This window comes from Symphalangus syndactylus, chromosome 8 (assembly GCF_028878055.3).
Source record: "Symphalangus syndactylus isolate Jambi chromosome 8, NHGRI_mSymSyn1-v2.1_pri, whole genome shotgun sequence".
In the NCBI taxonomy this organism is placed as follows: Eukaryota; Metazoa; Chordata; class Mammalia; order Primates; family Hylobatidae; genus Symphalangus; species Symphalangus syndactylus.
The window spans coordinates 136,278,597-136,286,327 of record NC_072430.2 but is presented as its reverse complement, the minus strand read 5'-3'; positions in this window follow the sequence as shown (position 1 = coordinate 136,286,327).

The window sequence follows — 7,731 nt, the reverse complement described above, 5'->3', positions numbered from 1 at the left end:
CGGTGACTCATGCCTGTAATCCCAGCACTGGGAGGTCAGGAGTTTGAGACTAGCCTGACCAACATGTTGAAACCCCGTCTCTACTAAAAATACAAAAATTAGCTGGGCATGATGGTGGGCACCTGTAATCCCAGCTACTCAGGAGGCTGAGGCAGGAGAATTGCTTGAACCCGGGAGGCAGAGCCTGCAGTGAGCCGAAATCACGCCACTGCACTCCAGCCTGGGCGACAGTGTGAGACTCTGTCTCAACAACAAAAAAAAAAAAAAAAAAAGAGAGGACACCAAAAATGGTGCAGGTTTAAGGAGGACGGAGGGAAGAGGAGAGCTGATACGATACAAGGGGCATGCTTCACGGAATATTTTAAATTTTAGATTATGGGATCCAGGGGCAGTGTTTTGAGCCCATTTCTGAGACCATTTCTCCTGCAGCTTAGATTAAAATGGGGCATCAGCTCTGCCTAAGAGGAAAGGAGGGCAGACCAGACAGTGAGGAAACAGAAACAGAAACAGGTTCCCCAGCTCTGGGGAGAAGGCTCATTCCCGGCCCCCTCGTCCCCCGCACCCACTGCCGCTGCAATCTGCATCTGCGGTAAACAAGTCCCAGGGAATGTAGTAAAACTCCCGTGGATTCCAGGAACCTTGTCACACTACAAAAAAAAAAACACACAAAAAACAAAAAACAAACTCTTGGAGGCCCGCATCAGCGTCTCGGGGTGGGGCGGGGGTTCTCCTTGGAGGACTTTGGAGAGACTTGGAAATTCTGAGCAGAGATAATGGAAGCTCCAGGTGCTTGGGCCACAGCCAGGAAAATCATCCAAGACGCAGCACGACGCGGGAATGGCGCGCAGCCCTGCGGAAGGCGGCCAGGCCCCACAGATCGGGGACAGGGGTAGCCCTCACCCCTCCCCTGGGGACCCGGATGCTGGGGAAAGGAGACTCTCCAGGAAACTGAACACAAGGTGGCCTACATTTGCCTGGGAAGGCCAGGAAGTCGGGGTAGGGGTGGGAGGATGGAGTGGGCTGCCCCCATGGCTACCCTCCAGGGCGGGTCTGTGCACTCCAGGGCCCTGAGACACTCCCCACCTCCTGAAGGTGCAGGCAGCACCCTCAGAGGTCTTCTTAGGTGAGGCTGCCGCTAGTGACAAAGGACTTGTGTAGCCCCTCCTGTAAACACCTGGGGCTAGGTGCTGAGCAACAAAGCTAACAGGGCCACACCTTGGTGGCCTTCCCTCTTAACTTGTTGCTAAATTCCTTCAGCTTTCAGATAAATTAGATGCATAAATTTCTGATCACTGCCACATCTAGATCACTGTTCCGCATCTCCATCCATACTGCGGAGACGCCGCTATGAGAAACCACGAGCAACCTTCAAAGGCTGCTGACCCTACTGATTAATTACAGTGAGCCCCCACAGCCTCATATCAATAACAGGGAAACGAAGTCAGTTTCTGCTGACTTTTGCTCTCAACAGGTTGAATGTTGAGTTCACGTGGACACCACAGAATCATGATATCCTACAGATTCAGCTACTTGGGGACATATTTTAAGCTAGCACTTTCCCCAAAGCCTGTCAGGAAGGCAGCAACTGCTTGTGAGCTAGCAGAGAAAGGTGTGCACAGCCTCAATCATTCATTTCAAAAATGCTGAGACTCGAGGCTGCTGTGTGTCATGCTAGCTCCAAGGATGCAAAGAGAGGACAGGCTCTGTGTGGAGGAAAGGATGGGGCCATGACCATGGTGCCATAGGCTGTAGGCCCCCAAGGACAGCCCTGTGCTGCATTTATGACTGTGTCTCTTGCACCTAACAGGAGGCCCAGCATTTAGCAGATGCTCAATAAAAACAGTGACAAATGAATAATACAATGTTATGTTTTTGATAACAGTGATCTGGGAGTTCAGGGAGAAAGCAGGTAATTCTGCTTGGGAATTAAAGGCTTTGAAGAAGGAATGACAGGTCCCAGCCCGTCTTTGAAATGTAGGAGGCAATGGGCAGAGAAGGAAGGGCAGTCCAGGAGGAGGGCAGCAAGCAGGAGGGTGTGATGTGGCAGGAGGTCAGACCCAAAGGAGTCAGGATGAGGAGGACTCTTGAATTGCAGGTGGTCCAGCCCCTACAGACTCAATGCTCTGTTCACAGATTGTACATAGATACTGTCCACATGATAAATTCCTCTTAGAATCAGGAGCCAGTTTCCCTCTTTATTTTTTATTTTTGTAGACGTGGAGGTCTCACTATGTTGCCCAGGCTGGTGTCAAACTCCTGGCCTCAAGCAATCCTCCTACCTTGGCCTCCCAAAGTGTTGGGATTACAGGTGAGAGCCACTATGGCTGGCTGGGTTCAATCATTGGAAACATTTTCTTTTTTCAAATAGTAAAACTATGCTGTGGTTCCTTTTTCACCTTGACTGTTGGGAGGTTCTTGAAGTGTTGGGTTCCTTATATTTTTTGGTATCCTCTAACAGCCCCACAGAGGACTTTTTACCTAATAGGTTCTATATTGGTTCTCTGTTGCTGCATAAGAATGTCACCACAGGCCAGGCGCGGTGGCTCACGCCTGTAATCCCAGCACTTTGGGAGGCCGAGGCGGGCAGATCACGAGGTCAGGAGATCGAGACCATCCTGGCTAACACGGTGAAAGCCCGTCTTAACTAAAAATATAAAAAATTAGCCGGGCGAGGTGGTGGGCGCCTGTAGTCCCAGCTACTCGGGAGGCTGAGGCAGGAGAATGGCGTGAACCCCGGGGGGCGGATCCCTCAGTGAGCCGAGATCACGCCATTGCACTCCAGCCTGGGCGACAGCGAGACTCTGTCTCAAAAAAAAAAAAAAGAACGTCACCGCAAAGGTAGAGGGTTAAAACAATACGCATTTAGCTCGGGGCACTTGCACACACCTATAGTCCCAGAGACTTAGGAGGTTGAAGCAGGAGGAACACTTGAGCCCAGGAATTCACAGCCAGACTGGGCAACATAGTAAGACCCCATCTCTACAAAAATGAAACAAACTAACAAAAACACGTATTTATTATCCCACAATTTTCTTTTCTCTTCCTTTTTTTTTTTTTTTTGAGATGGAGTCTCACTCTGTTGCCCAGGCTGGAGTGCAGTGGCACGATCTCGGCTCACTGCAAGCTCCGTCTCCCGGGTTCACGCCATTCTCCTGGCTCAGCCTCCCGAGTAGCTGAGACTACAGGCGCCCGCCACCACGCCTGGCTAATTTTTTGTATTTTTAGTAGAGACGGGGTTTCACTGTGTTAGCCAGGATGGTCTCGATCTCCTGACCTTGTGATCCACCTGCCTCGGCCTCCCAAAGTGCTGGGATTACAGGCGTGAGCCACCGCGCCTGGCCCTTTTTTGGAGACAGAGTCTTGCTCTGTCACCCAGGTTGGAGTGCTGTGGTGAGATCTTGGCTCACTGCAACCTCTGCCTTCCAGGTTCAAGCAATCCTCCTGCCTCAGCCTCCCGAGTAGGGATTATAGGCGTGTGCCACCACACCCGGCAAATTTTTGTATTTTTAGTAGAGACGGGGTTTCACCATGTTTGTCAGGCTCGTCTCGAACTCCTGACCTTGTGATCCACCTGCCTCAGCCTCCCCAAGTTTTTCTTTTCTTTTCTTTTCTTTTTTTTGAGATGGAGTCTCTCTGTCACCCAGGCTGGAGTGCAATGGTGCCATCTTGGCTCACTGCAACCTCCCCCTCCTGGGCTCAAGTGATTCTCCCACCTCAGCCTCCCAAGTAGGTGGGATTACAGGTACCTGCCATCATGCCCAGGTAATTTTTGTATTTTTGTAGAGATGAGGTTTCACCATGTTGGCCAGGCTGGTCTTGAACTCCTGACCTCAGGTGATCCGCCTGCCTTGGCCTCCCAAAGTGCTGGGATTATAGGCGTGAACCACCGCACCCTGCCTATCTCATAATTTTCTTACAGGAGTCTGAGCATGGCTCAACTGGGTCCTCTCCAAGCCTGTGATCAAGGTGCAGGCCAGGGCTAGGGTCTCATCTGTGGCTTCACTGGGGAAGGATCTTCTTACAAGCTCATGTACTTGTTTGCAGAATTCAGCTATGAGCAGGTTGTTGGACTGAGGGCATCAGTTTCTTGGTCGTAAGCCAACAAGGAAGGAGGCATCCTAGCAAAACTGTCATTACAACTTCATATAACATACACACACATAGTCACATCCATCCTGTCACTTTTGCCATATTCTGTTAGTTAGAAGCAAGTCATAGGCCCCACCCACACCCAAGTGGGGGGCGTCTCAGAAGGGCATGGAGACCAGAGGGCTCATGAGCCCACCTTCATGTCGGTCAGCCACGGGTCCTCATCAGATATTAGCTGCTGGTCAATTGAAATGCTCCCTTTGGCAACTGAGGGTATCACTGTTATATGGACGTACGTGTTGTCTCCCCAAGAAGATGGTGAAGTGAGCTCTCTTCCTGCTAAGAATGTTCCCCCTAGCCTCTGCTGCAGCACTGGGCACAAGCAAGTGGGTCAATAAATATGAAATGAAGAAATATTATACGGTGCACATTACTGCTGGAAGGACTTGGAGTTTTCTTCCATCGGGGTAATGATCTGACTGGCATACATTTCTCAGTTGACAGTTGTGATTTAAAAAACCCATAAAACAACTGTAACAGCCACAAAGTGGGAACTGCAGCAGACATCGCCGTTACGAATGTGGCTCTTCCCAAGAAAAAACGTCTCCTAAACCCCAGCACCTATTGTTTTCCTCCTACTCTACAGATGAGCTATGTATATTAACACCACTTCCTGAGTCTGCCTGTGCAAAATTTTACAAGCACAGTATAGGAGCACAGGCTCTGTGCCAGGCTGCTGCGGTCAACTCCGAGCTGAGCCTCTGCCTGTGTGACCTTGGACAGGTCGCTTCACCTCTTGTGCCTGTTTTCTCATCTATAAAATGGAAGTGATAATGGTGCCCACCTCCCAGAGTGGTTATGTGGGTTAAATGAATTAATATATGTGAACAGCCTGGCAAATAACAAATACTAACCATTTGCTATCACTATTGGAATTTTAATTCCATTTTTAGAATGCATCAAGATCAAAGCATTCCTCTTTGTTTCTGCTTTCCCGAACTCTGCCTTTAAAGGGAGGAGAAAACATTCTGACTAGAAGGAAAGTTCTGGAAAGTGTATGTTTGAGTAGGTGGGAGGTGATGAAGAGGAATAATGCTTCAGGCCAAGATTTAAGATTACACTTGTAATCCTAGCACTTTGGGAGGCCAAGGCTGGAAGATCATTTGAGCTCAGGAGTTTGAGACCAGCCTGGGCAACATAGCGAGACCCATCTCTACAAAAAATCCAAAAAGTTAGCTGGGTGTGGTGGCACGCACCTGTAGTTGCAGCTACTAGGGAGGCTGAGGCAGGAGGATGACTTGAGCCCAGGAAGTTGAGGCTGCAGGGAGCCGTGATTGCACCACTGCACTCCAGCCTGGACAACAGAGTGCAATCTTGTCTTCAAAACAAAAATAGAATATTCTCAGCCTGAGCAAGGACATGGAGATTGAAGGGTGAACAGTCGATATGACAGCTGAGGATGAAGGAACAGCAAATAGGATTTAGTGGTGCAATCACCTCATCTCTGAGTGACAGAACCTTTGATGTTTGCCCCCTTATGGGAGTCACACCTGGGATCAAGCACCTGCCAACGGGCTCTTTTTCTCTCCTGCTGCCCCAAGGCTGGCCCTGGCCAGGGAGGACAGGTAGAAACCATCTGACACCACTTGAATTGGCACCATCACTATTGGCACCACCGGAATTGGCTAGATCTTAAACATGACTTGCTCCCCTGTGCAAGTTGAAGGAAGAAGAAAAGAGATGCCAGAGTGCTATCATTTTGGGAACTGGATGGCATCCTGCTCACCCCAATATTTTTAGGTGAGTCTAAGGAGGCCCTGCTTGTCTGATCGGTCTAGTCAGTATCAGTCAGCATACTAGGTGAGGAGTTGTGCATCTTGACGGCCTCTGTCGCTATGGCGTTGGGGGGACTGATGGAGGAGGGAAGCAGGTATCTCGGTTAAAGTTCCCCTTATGGGAGGGCTGGGCCCCAGCCAGGGGCTGTGCCGCTGCTCCTGGAATCTCCCACCAATTCTACAAGGGCAAAGGACATCTGAGTTATCCTGTGAGCAGCAGGGAATCCAGGTGTGGGATCAAGGCTTTATTTATTTTTTTATTCCTTTAATTAATTAATTATTTATTTTTTTAGAGGGAGTTTCGCTCTTGTTGCCCGGGCTGGAGTGCAATGGGGCGATCTCGGCTCACTGCAACCTCTGCCTCCAGGGTTCAAGCGATTCTCCTGCCGAGTAGCTGGGATTACAGGCATGCGCCACCACACCCGGCTAATTTTGTATTTTTAGTAGAAACGGGGTTTCTCCATGTTGGTCAGGCTGGTCTCGAACTCCCAACCTCAGGTGATCTGCCCGCCTCAGCCTCCCAAAGTGCTGGCATTACAAGCGTGAGCCACGGCGCCTGGCCCTATTTATTTATTTATTTATTTATTTATTTATTTATTTATTTAGAGACGGAGTCTCGGACTGTTACCCAGGGTGGAGTGCAATGGCGCAATCTCGGCTCACTGTAACCTCTGCCTCCCGGGTTCACGCGATTCTCCTACCTCAGCCTCCCGAGTAGCTGGGATTACAGGCGCACACCACCACACCTGGCTAATTTTTTGTATTTTTGGTAAAGACGGGGTTTCACTATGTTGGCCAGACTGGTATCCAACTCCTGACCTCGTGATCCGCCCGCCTCGGCCTCCCAAAGTACTGGGATTACAGGCATGAGCCACCGCGCCCAGCCAGGACCAAGACCTTCTCATCCTGGGATGGTTGTGGATGGGGACTGGTGTGCTGCCTCTGACAGCAAAGAGGGTTGAGAGGGGAGGCGGCCGAGACACAGGGACACCTTAAAGAGCAGGCAAGGCTGATCAAGAGGACACCCGGAGGAAAGGCCCTTCCAGAGCAGCCTGCGGGTTCCCTCATGACTGGTTAGGCCAGGGAGCTGGAGCTCAAAGCTGCCGACGGGACGTTCCCTCCCACCTGGCACAGCAAGACAGCTCTGGGCCTCCGACCCTTTACGGATTCGGGTGTCCCTCCTGCTTCGTCCTCCTCCCACCCGCACCTCCAGATCGTTCCCCACCTGAAGGCATGGCTGCCTTCTGCCAGGCTGTAGGAAGGGTGCCACCTGGGATTCCAAAAACTCCACAGAGGCAGGCACCTTTCCCCAGCCTGAAGCACCCCATGCGAGTCTGGCTTCTGCTGCAGGATAAACAGCGTTTCTTACACTTTTCCCGCCAGCATAGCCACGCAATAGCTGGGAGGCCCCTAGACGCGCAAAGTCGCAGCGCGCGGAGACACAAACTGAACTCAACCCGGGGCGGGCAGGATCGGTGGTGGACGCGCAGTTCCCACGGGCACGGGGATTCTGAGAGGGTCCTGGGGCTCTGAGCTTGACCTCACTCTCTCAGATAATCCCCCCACAACTCCCTCACCCCGCCCTGCTCCTTTCTCCAAGGCCCCTCTTCGGTTTATCTCCACTTCCTTACTGACAGCGGGGAGGGGATTAGGGGAGCACATAGTCGTAGTCGTCCCCCAGCCGTGTCACTTTCCGCCCCCGGTTGAGCCCACTGGAGGTGGGAGGTGTTTCCGCCCGGGAGCTGCCGCGCGCGGTGACCACACGGAGGTCGCCCGGGCGCGCCGGGCCACGTGCGCGCGCGGGTTC